The 16,082-nt window shown below is 42.5% G+C and overlaps 1 long non-coding RNA gene across 4 annotated transcripts in view; it reads left to right on the top strand.

Annotated features, from left to right (window-relative positions):
• The window catches only part of LOC124100943 (uncharacterized), a 353,895-nt gene that overhangs the window by 75,345 nt on the left and 262,468 nt on the right, over positions 1 to 16,082 (top strand). For all 4 annotated transcript variants that reach the window (XR_009227998.1, XR_009227999.1, XR_009228000.1 and 1 more), the window contains one exon: positions 5,111 to 5,257. This is a non-coding gene — a long non-coding RNA (uncharacterized LOC124100943). The remainder of the gene's footprint in view (positions 1 to 5,110; positions 5,258 to 16,082) is intronic.

Below are 16,082 nucleotides of genomic sequence, written 5' to 3'. Positions count from 1 at the left end.
CTCCAACCTTGTTTTGTGTCTTACTAAGCTTCCTACTGTTTCTTGCTGGTCCAGACCCCTAGGGGAGGGAAGTCTGGAGTGACAGCCACTCCGGAGTGCCTGGGGTTCAGACAGGCCTGCTCCCTTTCCAAGAAACAAGCCTAGAAACTCTCCTTGGCTTCTGACATTCTCCCCTGATTCCTCCCCCAACAATTCTCACTCTTTAGACAAGGTGCCTGCTGTGGCTGAGGAGGGACCCATTCGGAAATCTCAGTCTCCTGGGCTTTTTGCTCATTGGCTTGCTGGGTGCAGGCTGGGCCCTGGTAGATGCAACTCCTTAAAGAGGACCATGAGGCCTTCTGAAGCCGGGCCTGACTCAGACGGGGAGCCACGGTATGGATGACCTGCCTGGTACCTGCTCTTGTATCCATCTCGCTAACCCTAGAGGTTGTGGCTGCTTCAACTCTGAGCCAACCCTGTTCTTCATTTGCAGGGGCCTCTGGGGAGACCTGGCCCCATGCTGTCTTCGGTGTTCAGATCATGACCTTGAACATGATTACAAAGACCAGTCTGTCCTAGGGCCCAGGTTTCTGTCCTCTCCTCCACCTCCTAGACCTATTTCTGGGTCATCTCCTTGGGTACCACCTGCGTGCCTGTTTAGACCTCTTGGATCACCTGTTCTTCCCCTGCTAAAGCAGACCTTGGGTTTGGACTGGGTCTGGATCTTTGGCTGAAGGCATGTCTGTATGGCTGAGGCAGTCTGGGCTCGGTTATCTTTGGATTCTTGGCCCACATGCCAGCTCTTCATTGAACCATCCTGGGCTTGCACTCATGCTCTGGCTCCGACCCAGATGACCCATCCTGCAGATGAGCAGTTCAAACCTTGCTTGTTCCAGTTCATCTAGAATGCTCCTGCATTCAATCCTCATAGAACTAGTTCTAGTGCATTCTGTGACTCAGCCACACCTACTAATGTCCTGAAGTTTCTGACTGTCTGGTCCCCTCCCCTGCACAGAGCAGTGGGAGGGCAGAGCTTCTCTGTGGTCACAGCACAAGGGAGTGCAGGGTAAAGGCCAGAATCATGAGCAAGGGAGAAGTTAAGCTAGAAAGATGGATCCTAAATGGGCCACAAAACCAAGCAGACCCTGGCCCTCGGTCCCATCCAGAGAGTGCTTGGAGAACCCCAGGAGAAGGTGATGGGCTTGGGAGACAACCAAGAAAATGCTGGTGTCTGGCAGGTGGTCCTGGTGGAGTCCAGAGAGTGCGTGCCAGAACCTCTGGCTGTTATTTCACATGCTCTGGCTCTTGTTTTTGTGAGTGAGGCAGGTCCATAAAGCTGCTGCAATGTGACAGATATTGGCTCATCACCAGTAAAGGTTTATTAAGTACCTCTGGCTGCAAGCCCATGTCCTTGCAAGGTGAGAGCTGAGATTCCGAGGAGTCCCCGAGTGGAAATTGGAGGTGTGGCAGTGGGACGCACAGAGATCATGAATTTTCAAGGCTCTCTGGGGAACAATCCCTTTTTCTTGTTTCAAAAAAATAGATCAAAACGATGAAGAAACAGAGAGGGAGATAAAATAATTGTGTATTTATTGCATGTTAGGCAGTGAGTCTCTGTATACACACACATACACACACACACGTTTGGCAAAATCCTATGAAGCAGGTGAAATTAATGTCAGTGCCATCTTATTATAGATGAGGCAACTATAATCACAAGATTGAACTTTCACACATTTCTCACGTAGACCCTTCACGACCCCATCACGATTTTCTCCTATTTAAGAAGCATCTAGGAAAAGTTCAAATTTAAATGATTAAAATTGGCTTGGGAGAGATAGACACCTTGCTCTTCCACTTAGCCAGACCTGGGTCCTACAAGCCTGTTTTGAGGGAGAATTTGTACTTGCTCTGTAGACATGAAAAAGTTCATAAGAAACAAAATTGACAGGAAAACAATGGAGAGAATAGCTCCGGGTTCCTTGGGTTGATTCTTTGTTAATGATCAAGAGGTGCATTTAGGACAGTGGCTGATATATCAGATCAGATTCTCTTCTTTGCTGTTTGGTGTCATTTTCCCCAGGCTTCCACAGATGGAGAAGAAGGATGTTGAGAACTTGGCCTAATAGTATGAATGTTTCTGTAACATGGCATGTGCAAAAGCAGAAAGAAACACATGAAAGGAGGAAGGAAGCAAATTAGAAATTAGACTGTTTCAGCTGGGCACAGTGGCACACATCCCAGCAACTTGGGAGGCTGAGGCAGGAGGATCGCAAGTCCAAAGCCAGCCTCAGTGACTTAGTGAGGCCCTAATATACATAAATAAATAAAAATAAAAAGATACAAAGGGCCGGGGATGTAGCTCAGTAGTTAAGCGCTTCCAGGTTCAATTCCAGGTAACAAAACAAAACAAAAAACTGTTTCAAATATTAAATCAACAAAGCCTGGTAGAGCCTTTCTCCTAACTTTGAGTTAACACGAGACTTTCACCTAAATTTGGCAAGTGGGAGGCAAATCTACATTTGCTGACTTGGACGGGGTTCAGGGTTTCTCTGCTTACCTGGGGAGCACTATGGATTTGCAAACCCTATTATAATAAAATCTACAGATCCGGTGACTCCTGAGTATCCTCCAGGTGCATTATTGGGCAGACCCATGTGTGAACCCTTATAAACTGTGACTACAATTTAGAAAGGCCGGGTCTTGGAGTGTGAAAATGCCAGGATGCATCAGGAAACCCCAGAGAGGGCCTGGTCCCATCGTGAAGAAAAGCCTCCTTTGAGAAGCTGGGCCCCCATTGGATGCAGACAGTGATACCCGAGAGTTTGTGCAAAGTGCAGGACCAGGCTCAGGTGCAGGACAGCCCAGGAACGCAGCATGCAAGCTTAATGACTTCCCAGCTACTCCCAGCAGCCCATCTCAAAGCCGATAAGTTACCCTTAAGACACATCTTGGCCAGGCGCACCTGCCTGGATCCCCACTCCTGGCCTGGAGCTGGATGCCCAGGTCCTGTGTATCCTACAAGGTCCCAGCCCCTCCCCCTGTGGCCCGGAGTTTTCCTCATTGCAGTAAAACCTTTTCCACCTGCTGTTCTCAGCACAGTGGTGGGAGGTGTTTGGTGTTTTCATCTAGTCACCCACCATTGTAGAAGGGACTCAGCCACTTCAAGTGTTGCCCTAAAGCTCCTCTGCAACAGGGAACCTTGTCCCTGCCACCCAGGTGCCTGCCTGTGGGCCTGGACCCTGCTCATGGGCTCCACTCTGTCCCCTGCTCTTCCCGTGACACTCACCCCATCCCCCTCCTAGAGGTCCGGCCTGCCATTGTTGAGTGAGCTGGGCCCTGAGCTGAGTTGCTTTATGCATGTTTTTATTTTTATTTTCAGTGTAGCAGTGTATTTAAAGATTTTAAAATTTTGCACACATACATATTTTATTTAAAATAAAATTCTCTCACTAGTATTTCACAACTTGTTTTGTGGTGCCTGTGTTCCTGGGTCTTTTTTTTTTTTTTTTAATTGGTTCTTTTTAGTTATACATGACAGTAGAATTTATTTTTATAGCAGCTCAATTCACAGTAGCTAAGCTATGGAACCAACCTAGGTGCCCTTCAGCAGATGAATGGAAAAAGAAAATGTAGTGCATATGCACGATTTTAAATCCCCAAAGAAACTGTGAGGCGGCTACCATTCTAACCCCATTATCTGTAGAGATGTCCAGGAGCCTGTGCAAGAATGTTCCCCAGGCCTGGCTGAGCCTGGAGCCAAGCCAGGCTTCTCCAAGTCCTCACATGTTACTGTCTCCCCTGCTGTCTCCAGAGCAAGCCCTTCTTGTTCCTCTCTGCAGAAGAGTGCCCCATCTCCTCATAACTTCACTCAAAATCTACCTGTGATCTGGCCATTTCCCCTAATAATCTCTCCGAATAATTCAGTATTTCAGTTTCCATAAGCACGATTTAAGGCCAACTGCTTTATCACTGAGAGTGGAGACTCTTAAATCAAAGACTAGCTGTCTTTAGTCCATTCCAAGTGACATCTTAGGTTTGATTTGTGGTTTATGAGACAAAATGGTAAAAGTTCCAAATGGATGTATCCACTGTAGTTTTTAATGTATTTCAAAATAAGTTTGTACATAACCAGGGATTATGGAAATCATAATTATATCGATGTTTACAAATAAGTCATCTACATCTGTGGTTAATTATATAGGTGAATTGTTTGTGTGTGTATACATGTACATGTAATTATACATACATGTATATACACACACACACAAATATACATGTACAAATAATTTGGCCACTTGTATCTATACAACACATATTCTCTATTCTCTCACATCTGTGATTATAAATTACCCAACAACTGAGTCCAATTAGAATTTGGACCAGAAGTAAAATGAAGATGACATTCAACCTGAAAAAGAGGGATATTCTTTGTGAAATAGATTTCAACACAAACTCTTCTGAGGTGGCTTTATATACTTTGCATAAAAAAGTATTTTGATTTGATTTGTGAAATAATTGTCTTTGCAAAGTTGTAAGTAAATACAATCTTATTTAAAATGCTTGGGGAGGCAGACAAATGGCTAATTACCATATGAAAAATGTTCAAACTTATGAGTATCAAAGACATGTAAATTAAAAGAACACTGAGTCTTTTTTGTCTATCAAATTGGCAAGTTTAAAACATTATACCCAGAGTTTGTGAGGATGAACATTTGTTGGAAGAGCACTTTGGCAATATGTGTAGATATGTGTACATAAGTGTATTTAAAATGTTTAGACCCTTTGTTTAAGTAATCTTGCTTCCAGGGCTTTTTCTAGGGAAATCTTGAAATATTTATCATGCAACATTATGTATAGTAGTTACAAATTAAAGACTCCATAATAGGGAGTAGGGAAACAGGGTGGATTTAGATGCTGTATCTCTACCTAGATAATCTATGTAAAGTATCTTTAATGCATTAAGTAAAAAGGCAAGCTATAACCCCATCTATTACATTAGCACCATGGTTTTATGAAACAATATGTTTGTAGATGTGTATAGAAAAACAGCTAGAAGGAAATGTATCAGAATGTTCACAGCGGTGGCGGGTCCCGTTGGCTTTTAATTCTAGTTTCTTCGTGTTGCCAGATTTCTACAAGAGTAGTCCTGTCTGCAGAATGCCAGACCTAACCCTGCAACATTAAGAAGTGCACTGGCTGGGCGAGAGGTCGGAGTCGGTGGGCAGACAGCTCCCCTCAGGACAAAGACTTTCAAGCTGGGACTCTATCAGAGGAGGTGAGTGGGGACATCTCCCCTGGGACTCCTGTCCTGAAGCCAGGCCCCTGTGTCCTGTGCATGAGATTAGAAGCTGACAAAGCTCCAGCCAACCCACCTGGGTCCCAGCAGGGAGCAGGCTGCTTACCTGTGGTGACGTGCGAGCAGGGGCACCCGTGGGATTGGGAGGTGGACCACCTTGTGTCCTGGCTTGGGGTCGGGAAGAAGGAAGACCCAGCATGGGACAGCAGTGCTTCTGTGCTGTGGATCTCTGGAGACCCGGGCGGAGGCACCAGGCTGGGGAGGGAAAGAGCCTCCTGTGCTACTGGGAATGATTTAAGCCGCAAGAAACTGGGGCCTTGACCCCACAGACGCTTATTACTTTTTGTGATAATGGGAACACTAGAAGCTGATCTTGCAGCTCAGCAATGCCACCAGGGACCCAGGCTCTTGTCAGCAATCGCTTTTCTGCTGAGTTTACTGTTTATGCCTTAGGGTTGTAAGATGGCTGCTGCTGCTCCAGATATCATAATTCCCATCCCTTCAGGAGCCCCGAGCAGAATCTCCATTGCATATTGTTAGGAAAACTGGGTCACATGTCACCCAATCCCCTTGGCTCCAAGGGAACCTGGAGAATTGACGTCCTGCAAGGGGAAACAAATGGGGACAAATGCCTTAGGCCAGCTGTGATCTCCGGGTAGGACACATTCATTCAGGTTACAGCCGGGATTTGTCCTCAGAGAGGTAGGAATGGCTATGAGGTAGGCAATACCTATACACAACAACACTCAAACAAGATCAAAAGAATTCCTGCCTGAAAACTGTAAACAATAGAGAAGTAGGAAAATTACTTTAAAATAAATACATTTATGACCTTCAATAAGTTACAGAAAGAACTACAAAACATGAATTCAACAGGCAATTGGATCGAGAATAGATGTTGATGGTTGGGCGAGTGGAGCACATCTGTACTCCAGTGACTCCAGATGCTGAGGCAGGAGGATTGCATGTTCAAGGCCAGCCTGGGTAACTTAGCAAGACCCTGGGCAACTTAGCAAGTTGTTGGGTAACTCAGCAGTAAAGTGCCCCTGGTTTCAATCCCTAGTATTAAAAAAAAAGGCAATCAATCAAGCAAGAAAAAAAAGGCGTATACAGATAAAAATCAGAAATCTTGGAAATTAAAGTACAGTCATCAAAATAAAAAAGCAAATCTTACAAATGAAATACTGAACTGGGTGTCGTTGAAGAGGTTGAGATGGAAGCCAGACTTTGCCTGTCACCTGGAAAGCCACAGAGAGTCAGAATCAGGAGGGACGTGGAAGGCGAGCTGAGAGATTACACGTCGTTATGATGGATATTTCTAGAAGACAATAAAGAATAGAAGAGAAGCAATATTTGAAAAGATGGCTAAGACTTTTCCAGAATTAAAGGTAAACATGAATCCTGGCATGAAAAAGGCATTTTGTTAAGCAGAACTAAAAGACAACAAAACAACAAACAAAACTGAACAAACCTGCCCAGACCTCACACCAGATGAGATCAGAGAAGAGGGGAAGACGAGGAACTGCAGCCAGGCGAGGGCAGATTCTGCAGGTGCCTGTGATGGAAGGGCCCCTTGAAGGTCTGAGGGAAAACAACACTGAAGGCCGACTTCTGAACCTGGTGATGGTGCTTTCAGAGGAGGTACAGAACAAACCAACCAACAAAACTCAAGTACCACAAAGCAAAGCAGGAACACCCATTATCAGGTCACCTAAACAGCAACATTCAAATATGTAAACAGAATAAACATAGGAGGAAATTGTTATGATCTTAGGAAAGCAAAGATTTCTCAGGACATAAATGAACATTAAGTGTAAGAGGAAAAAAATGTTAAGCTGAAATATATCAAAATTAAACACTTTTGCCCTTCAAAAAAATACCATCAAGAAAACAAGAAGCTTTGGAAGCGAATATTTGCTGTGCACAAAGGGCTTACATCCAGGATCTACAGACAACACCTGATCCCAAATAGAAAAAATTTAACAAACACTTTCACAAGAAGATAAATAAAATGATCAATGAAGACTTAAAGATATGATTATTGTGATCAGCTGTCAGGAAGGTGCAAAGATAGAAGAACCACAGTGAGAAGACATATTAACCCACCAGACTAAAAAAGACTAAAATTTTAAAAGATGAAATACCCAGTGCCAGCAAGGTGGTAGGACAGTGGAACTGCTGTTGAGGACATAAAATGTCACGACGAATTGAAAATCTGTTTACTAACTTGTTAAGAAGTTGAGCATACCTACAAGTCATATTCAGGCACTCTATTCCTAGGTGTCCATCCCGAAGAAAAGAAAACACATATCACACTAATGTTTACACAAAAATGTTCACAGTAGCTTTAATCACAGTGGTCAACACCTGGAAATAATCCCACAAACTATCAAATGGTAAATAGGTAAAGAGTGTGTGGAATATTACTCAGCAATAAAAAGGAACAACTACTGAAACCAACAGTAACATGAGTAAGCCATTCAGTCATTCTGAATGCAGATACAAGGTCATGTTAAAGCCAAATGCAACAGAATGCATATTGTACTAGTTCTATAATAATTTGAGAAATCTGTGGTTGCCTGTGGATGGGGTGGAAGGATGGGCTGCATATAGGTACCAAGAATTTTTAGGGGTGATGGAAATGTTCTGCATCTTGATTGCGGTGAAGTTTTCTGAGCATTTACATTTAAAAAAACCCACTTGAATGGGTGCCATTCATTGTATGTCAATCATTCCTAAATAAATATAATAAGGAAAAAATAAATTGGTATAAAATAAGATATTTTTAGACATACAAAGATAAAGAAGTTTACATTTTATTAAGTCTTGATAAAAAAAACTTGAAAAATAATTTGGAGGAAAGAAAACAAATGAATCAAAATAGCATATATATATATATATATATATATATATATATATATATATATATATATAAATAAAATAGGGAGTTTAATGCTTCAATCAGAAAATACTTTGAGGGTACCTTAGTTCATTTTTGTAATGCTATACTAGAATACCAGAGACTATGTAATTATGAAGAAAAGGAATGGATTTCTCACGGTTTTAGAGGCTGGGGAGACCAAGGTTGAGGGTTGCATATGGTGAGGGTCTTTCTGTCTTTCTACTGTGTCATATGGTGGAAGAAACCAGAAGGCAAGAGAGGGGGTGTGGTGGAGGACGTGTGCATGTGTGTGTGTAGGGAAAGGGCCAAACTTATTTTTTATCATGAACCCCTCCTGCAGTGACTAACCCGTTTCTACCATAATGACATCACAACACAGGGACTTTGAGGGACACTTTCAAGCTATAGCAGAGGCTCTCACAGACCTGGGTGAATCTCTGTGTCATACAACCAACTAGTAACTTCTAAGTTTAACTGTTGTTTATCATAAAGATACCAACTGCATAAAAGTAAAAATACTTGGCACTGGGGTGGTGGCTCAGTGGTAGAGTGCACGCCTAGCCCGTGTGAGGCCCTGGGTTCCATCCTCAGCACCACATAAAAATAAATAAATAAAAACAAAGGCATTGTGTACAACTAAAAATAAATAAATATTAAAAAAGTAAAAATACTGGTATAAAGAACTCCCTATGTCTAGAATAACCCATATTTCCATAAACCCAGCTTGCTTGAATTTGGAAATACTGTTATTTATTCATCACTGAATGGCATTTTCAGTTTTTTAGAGAGGAGATTTCTTTATGTTCTCTCAAAATGTGTCAGATGAAATATTATCATTTTGTGCATTTGTAATTTTTAAGAAATGTGAAAGGTAATTAGAATATGAAAATAATGAAAAATGGTATTGTTCCCAAGACCTCAAATCATATTATTAATATCTTGTAATTGCAAAAGACCTCCCTATTTCTTGTAACCTTCAGATAAAGATTTATTGAATATTGATTTTATTTTTCAAATATTTATTGTACCATTTAACCTCTTATGTAGATTGCTCCAAATTCTGTTTGTTGAGTACCATTTATTAGGCACTGAACTCAACAGACTTAAGGCATAGGAGATTGGACCAAGACTTGGTCTCAACCAAAACGAGGTTGAATTTCTCCAAGAACTGTGCTAACCCTCTAGATTTCCAGCCTAACTGATAGGGGGCGGGGTATTGTTCCTCCTCTTGCTGCTTTGGTATGGTGTGTTCCTAAAATACACTTGTGCAGCTCAGAGGCCTCTCCTTTTCTTAATCCTAAACCATCCTTTTGTTTTCTGAGAGTTGGGGGGTGGGGTGGGGAGTGAGCAGTGTTCTGTCATTCCTGGTACACACGCTGTCTCCTTCCTGAAAACTGAAGAGTAAACGCGCACCAGTTCGTGGGTGAGCGGTGGTTTCCTTACGGCAATTCATAACGAACTAATGTCATAAATCACGAGGGACTGGCCAGCACCCAAAACGAAATACCCTTGCTTCAGACCACACGTGTCTGCCGTGTCAAGATGTGTCCTGTTTATTCCAGTCACAGAATATTAGACCTGCAAGGGAACCAAGAGACAAAAAAGTTTTATCACCTCCCGTTGCCATCTTCTCCATAAATTGGTAATAAACACACCTAAGTTCCTTCATTACAATGTGATAGATTGTAACAGCAACTCCGAAGGTCCATTATATAAATCATTTAAATAGAGATTCAGACAATTTGAAAAATCCCCATTAATTACCAAGAATTCAGTAACAGTGACATGGCGAGGTTCAGTTTGCACTGCACTTGTGGATGTAGACACTTAAAAATGCAGATTGTGACCCAATGGAGCAGAGAAGCTCATTAGTTATGTAAAATCTTTTCTTTCTTTAGTTGTGATGGGATGAGGATTGTTGAACTGATAGATGGCCACTGATCTTGTGAGGAGGCTGGGGCATCTCCAGTGTGACACACTGGTTGCACCGCAGTTTTACAGCCGGACGGGATTTGCTGTCACACCAGGATCCATCCCGTGGTGGGCACCTTTGGTGGGCTGAGCGCTGTCGAGGAGTAAAACAGTTAGCGCCTGGCTTGGAATGGGAGGGGGACCCTTCCCCCTCTTTTTTCCCAGTTCCTGGAATATTTTAAAACACAGACCAGGAATGATGCATAGCGTAGCCCCTCCACAGGCGGGGGATTTATGAGTGCTCTTTCCCAGGGCAGCCCATTTGTTTGGTGCTCCTGAGAGTCAGCATGTCCCTAACATCTGCACGTGTTTTCCCTAACACAACGTGACTGATGACTTCCACTTCGGCTCTCCACCCTGCTGGCAGCTCTGGTTTCCTCTCTTCCGTTACTGAAAAGGACGCCTCCTTCTCCACCAGCACCCAGTGTCTTGAGGGCAAGGGCCACTCATTCCTCACAGGACTCCAGAGCCGTCTGCTCTGAGTGGTGAGACTCAAACGCTCAAACGTGCATGTGCATGATAAATAGAGGCAGGGTGCTGACATTTGGGCGAGGCAGATAGGCTCTGCTGTCTGCCTGGCTCAGTATGTCCTGCCTTCCTGCCCAGAGGCCAGCCCTGGGCACTGGCGTTGCCCAGGTACAGAGGCTTGGACTCTCTTCTCCACCACTTCCCAGCCTCCTGCTCAGCCCTGCCTCCCACCTTCCTCCTTCCTCCACTGCAGCCCTTTTGGACTTCGGGGGTCACACACTTGCCTCTTTTTGCCCAAGAGGCCTCTATTTACATTGCCTCCCCATCCGGGCTTCTTGAAATTCTACTCATGGCACCAGATCCATTTTAAGTGTCATTTGAAATATTTATAGGGACGACTTCTCCTCCTAATGTCTGTGATTTCTCCTTCCTGGGACTCTTAGGAAATCTGAGGCATGTTTTGGCACGTATCATTCATCTCTCCATCCCTGCCTGTGCAGACAGCTGTCCGTCGACCGTGCCCGGCACTTCCCAGCCACTGGATTAGAATATGGAATCCCACAGTCTACACTCCTCTCCAGATTATCATTCTCATCATTTCTGGTGATTCCACATAGATTTAATCCCTGGGTCTCTCAGTTCTTTTGTCTCCTTGCCTCATGGGATCTGAAGTTTCACAATGGCTTTGGTGTGGGTCCATCTATTATAGAGAGGGTGCTAGATACTGGTGGATTCTTCCAATATAGAAGTTGGTGTCCTTAAACTTAGGGAAATTTTCTTGAATGACTCACTAGAAATCTACTCCCATACCATTATGAGCTCTGTAAACTAATCAGTGAATTTATCTATTGATGTGGGTTAACTGGGTGGCAACTGTAGGCAGGTAGGTTGTGGACTAGAGGAAATAGGTCATCGGGAGTGTGCCTTTGGGGTTTATATTTTGCCTGTGGGGAGTGGAACTCTCTCTCTTCCACCCTGTCCTGAGCTGCTTTCCTCCATCATGCCCTTCCACTGTGGTGTTTTATCTCCTCTTAGGCCCAAAGCTATGGAGTTGGCCGACTATGAACTGAACCTCTGAAACTGTGAGCCAAAGTAAACTTTTCCTCCTCTAAGCTGTTCTCCTCACGTCTATTGGTCACAACAATGAAAAGCTAACTAAAGCAGACATATGTTATGATAATAATTATGTGTCAAATTGACAGGGTTAAGGGATGCCCAGATAGCTGATAAAGCATTATTTCTGGGTATGTCTATGAGGATGTTTTCAGAGCAGAGGAATTTAAATCAGTAGTCAGAGTAAAAATGATATACCTACACTAATGTGGGTGGGCATCATCCAATCTGTTGAGGGCCAGGAGAGAATAAAAAAGTAAGGATGATTGGATTTTTTTCCCTTCTTGAGCAGGCACATTTATCCTCACCTGCCCGGGGGCATTGGAGCTCCTGGTTCTTGGACCTTTGGGATTCCAAGACTTAGGCCAGTGGTCCCAGGTTCTCAGGCCTTTGGACTCAGACTGAATTTTACTACTGACTTTCCTGGGTGTCCAGATTGCAGACAGCAGATGGTGGGACTTCCAGGCCCTCATAATCTCCTGAGTGAGTTCCCTTAACAAAACTCCTCTCTATATGTGTCTGTATGTAACCTGTTGGTTTTTCTGGAGAAACTTGACTAATTTCAATGGTGTCCTCCTGTATCAATTCTCATTTTTCTTATATTTTCTTGCTCATTTTTAATTTCTTTGTTCTTTTGCTGTTTTCTTGGAGATTTCCTTGATTCTTTCTGTGAATCCTCTGATGAATTTTGCACTTATATTATCAAGGTTTTATTGATGAATTTATATTTTTATTGCAGTAAAATATACACAACATGAACTTTATCACTTCAGCCACTTTATGTGTGCATCTGATGGCATCCTGCATGCTCACAATATTCTGCTGCCATAGCCACTGTTTGCTTTCAGAAGTTTTTCATCATCCCAAATAGGAACCCTGTACCTTTTAAACAATAACTCCCTACAGCCCTTGGTAACCTTGATCACATCTGTTGCCCCTATGAACTGGCCTATTCTAGGTACCCCTTATAAAGGGAACAATCCACTGCACTCTGCTACCAAGCTACATCCCAGCTCTACTTGTCCTTTTGTGTCTGGTTGATTCCACATAGCATGTTTTTAATGTTTGTCTGTGTGATAGCCTTATCATGATCCCATTGCTTTGTATGACTGAATGTTTCATTGCATATACATCCTCAACCCACACTTTGTTTTCCCTTCATCTGTTGGTAGACATTTGGGTGTTTCCAGCTGTTGTCTGAGTTTCTGCGTTCAGTTCTTTGGGTATGTACCTAGGAGTAGAATTGCTAACTCTTATGATAATTTTGTGATTAACTTTTGAGGATGTGTCAAACTATTTTCCACAGTAACTGTACTATTTTAAATTCTTAACAGCAAAGTATGAGGGTTCCAGTTTCTCCACATCTTCACTGATGATTGTTATTTTTTGTCTTTTTGATACTATCCACTGATGGATGTGAAGTGGTATCTCATGGTTTTAATATGCATTTCCTTCATGACTAGTGATGATGAGCATCTTTTCATCTTATTAGCCCTTTAAAAAATCTTCTTTGGGGCCAGGGTCTTAGCTCAGTGGTAGAGTGCTTGCCTAGCATGTGTGAAACACTGGGTTTGATCCTCAGCACCACATATAAATAAATAAATAAAATAAAGATATTGTGTCCATCTACAACTAAAAATATTAAGAAAAAAAATCTTCTTTGGAGGAGTGTCTATTCAAGTTCTTTATTTTGCCCTTTATTTTGGCACTGAACATTGATCCCAGGAGTATTTGACCACTAAGCTACATTTCCAGCCTTTTTTATTTTTAATTTTTGGGGAAGGTCTCACTGAAGTTGCTCAGGACCTCAGTAAGTTGCTGAGGCTGGCTTTGAATCTGTGATTCTCCTGCTTTAGCCAAGTTGCTGGAATTCCAGGTATGAGCCACCATGGCTGGCTCTTTACCTGTTTTTGAATTTGGTTGTTTGTTCATTGATTGCTGAGTTATCGCAGTTTTAAAAATACAGTCTATATATCAATACCTTGTCAGATGTATGATTTATAAATATTTTTTCCATTCTGTGGTTGCCATTACTCTGTTGCTTGTGTCCTATGATGTGTAAAAGTTTTCAATTTTGATTAAGCCCAATTTGTCTGGGGGGTCTTTTTTTGCTTGTGCTTTTGGTATTGTATCCAATAGATCATTTCCAAATCCAGTGTCATGAAAACTTCTCTCTGTTTTCTTCTAAGGGTTATATAGCTTTTTAAAAATCTCTTAAGCTTAGGTCTTTGATCCATTTGAATAAATTCTGCATGTTGTATCAGGTAAGCATCCAACTTCATTCTTTTTCATGTGGATATCCAGTTTCCCATCACCATGTACTGAAAAAACTGTCCTTTTCCATTTGAATGGTCTTGGCATACTTCTTGAAAATCAATTGAGCATACATGTGAGGGTTTATTTCTGGACTTTCTCTTCTATTTTATTGTTGTATGTTGATTTTTATGCCTGTACCACACAGTATTGATTACTTTAGCTTTCTAATAAGTTCCCAGGACTGTGAGTTCTCCAACTTCGTTCTTTTTCAAGTCATTTGGATATTTTATGTTCCTTATGCATTCTTGATATGGTTTTCTATTTCTGAAAAGAACACTGTTGGCACTCTCATAGGGATTGTGTTGGAGCTTTGTATAGTTCCGTCATTTCAATATTATATCTTTCAGTTCATGAACATGGAATATCTTTATTTATGTCTTTTCAATTCTTCTCAGCAATGTTTTATAGATTTCAGTATGCAAATCTTCTATCATCTTTGTATTCTGTAATAAATAAAATAAATTTCTGTATATTTGATTCTTTTTTGAAGTTGTTGTCAACTGTCAGAATTTTAATTTCCAAGAGACTTTTTTCTCGTATGAATGCCCTCTCCCTCATCTTTAAAAAGAAAATAGAAACCTATTCTTATGCCTTGGATGCAGTATCTGTTTTTACTTCTCTGAACGTTTGAATCCTACTTACACTTTTGAAAGCTTCTCTCCCTGTATTTATTCCCTGTCAGGCTGCTGCCTCCTGTTTACTTTGGTCTCGGTCTTCTGTATTAGAAACTTTCCTTGATGTCTTGTTGTTCTAGCTTGTCTGCTTGAGATTAAAAGTGCATACTAAGGACTGTTTGGGTAGGGCTCGTCAGTCTGGAGCTTCCCTTTGGGATGCTGTAGGTGGGCTGTTGTAGGGAACGCTGGGGTCAGAATCTGGATATGGATCTGTGTCTGGTCAGACTCCTCGGAGAGAAAAGTGCTGATCCCCTTCCATAGAGTAAAGGTCTGGCTGCAGACTTTGCCAGCCTTTAAAAGATATCTGCAGAATAAATCTCTCCAGTTCTCAGCCTTCCCCATGATTAGCCTGAAAGTTGACTTTCTTCATATCTGTTAGGGCAGTTATAGCTTATTTCTCTGCTTTCTAGTTTTTTTTTTTTTTTTTTTTTTTGTGGTGCTGGGGGTATTGAACCCAGGGCCTTGTGCATGCAAGGCAAGCACTCTACCAACTGAGCTATATCCCCAGCCCCTCTGTTTTCTCATCCAATTCTCCTTCTTTTGTGGAGTTATGTCTTAAAAACAAACAAAACAAAACAAACAAACAAAAACAACACACATGCAAACAACCAGTGGGCTTCGGGATTTGGAATTTTGTCAAATGGGAGAAATGAACATGAGCTTCTGGCTCCTTTTCCCAAAGTGAGCTCTAGAGAAAGTGCAGAAAGTAGAGGAGAATGTGGAACCTAGGAGCCAAACAACTACAGTCCAAAACCAAATCCAAATCCAAAGCCAGAGGAAACCTCGGGGGAGACTGTTGGTATGTGTAGGAGGTCTTACTCTAGGCAGGGCAGGGCTGGGGTCTTCATTGAGAAGATGAGTGACTCTTTCCCATAATGCGACTTTGGGCAATCCCTTTACTGGAAACCAGTCCAGATAGTTGACATATTAGAGGGTACGGCCTGAACCCTGCTGGAATGAGGAAGTGCTGAACCCTTGTGGGGCTGACCTCAGTTACCTGCCCTTAGGCTTGTCTCTCCACACCTCAGGACTAGGGGTTACAACCCATGGAGTCAAACTTGGCCGCACTTGAGCATTACCTGGCAAGCTTTACAGATCCATTCCAGCCACCGCCCCCAGATCTTAACTATTTGGAAGCTCTGGATATGGGCCCAACATTTCATATATTTTAGAAGCTCCCCCAGTGATTCCATTATGTGTCAGGTGAGAGGCACTGTGTTTGCTAGTGAAGCACTAACCTCGGGAGTTTCCAGGAAGGAGCCCCAAGTGCTTCTTTGGTGTTTAGGGCTTTCTTGTGGGGCTACTGCTAAGTCCACCCAGGATGTGGCCTGCCTTTAGCCTCTGCCACTCTCTGCTTGCC

Source organism: Marmota monax, unplaced genomic scaffold (assembly GCF_021218885.2).
Source record: "Marmota monax isolate L192 unplaced genomic scaffold, Marmota_monax_Labrador192_F-V1.1 WCK01_AAM20220418_F8-fsc00164, whole genome shotgun sequence".
NCBI classification, from domain to species: domain Eukaryota; kingdom Metazoa; phylum Chordata; class Mammalia; order Rodentia; family Sciuridae; genus Marmota; species Marmota monax.
This window is presented reverse-complemented; position numbering and strand designations above follow the sequence as displayed.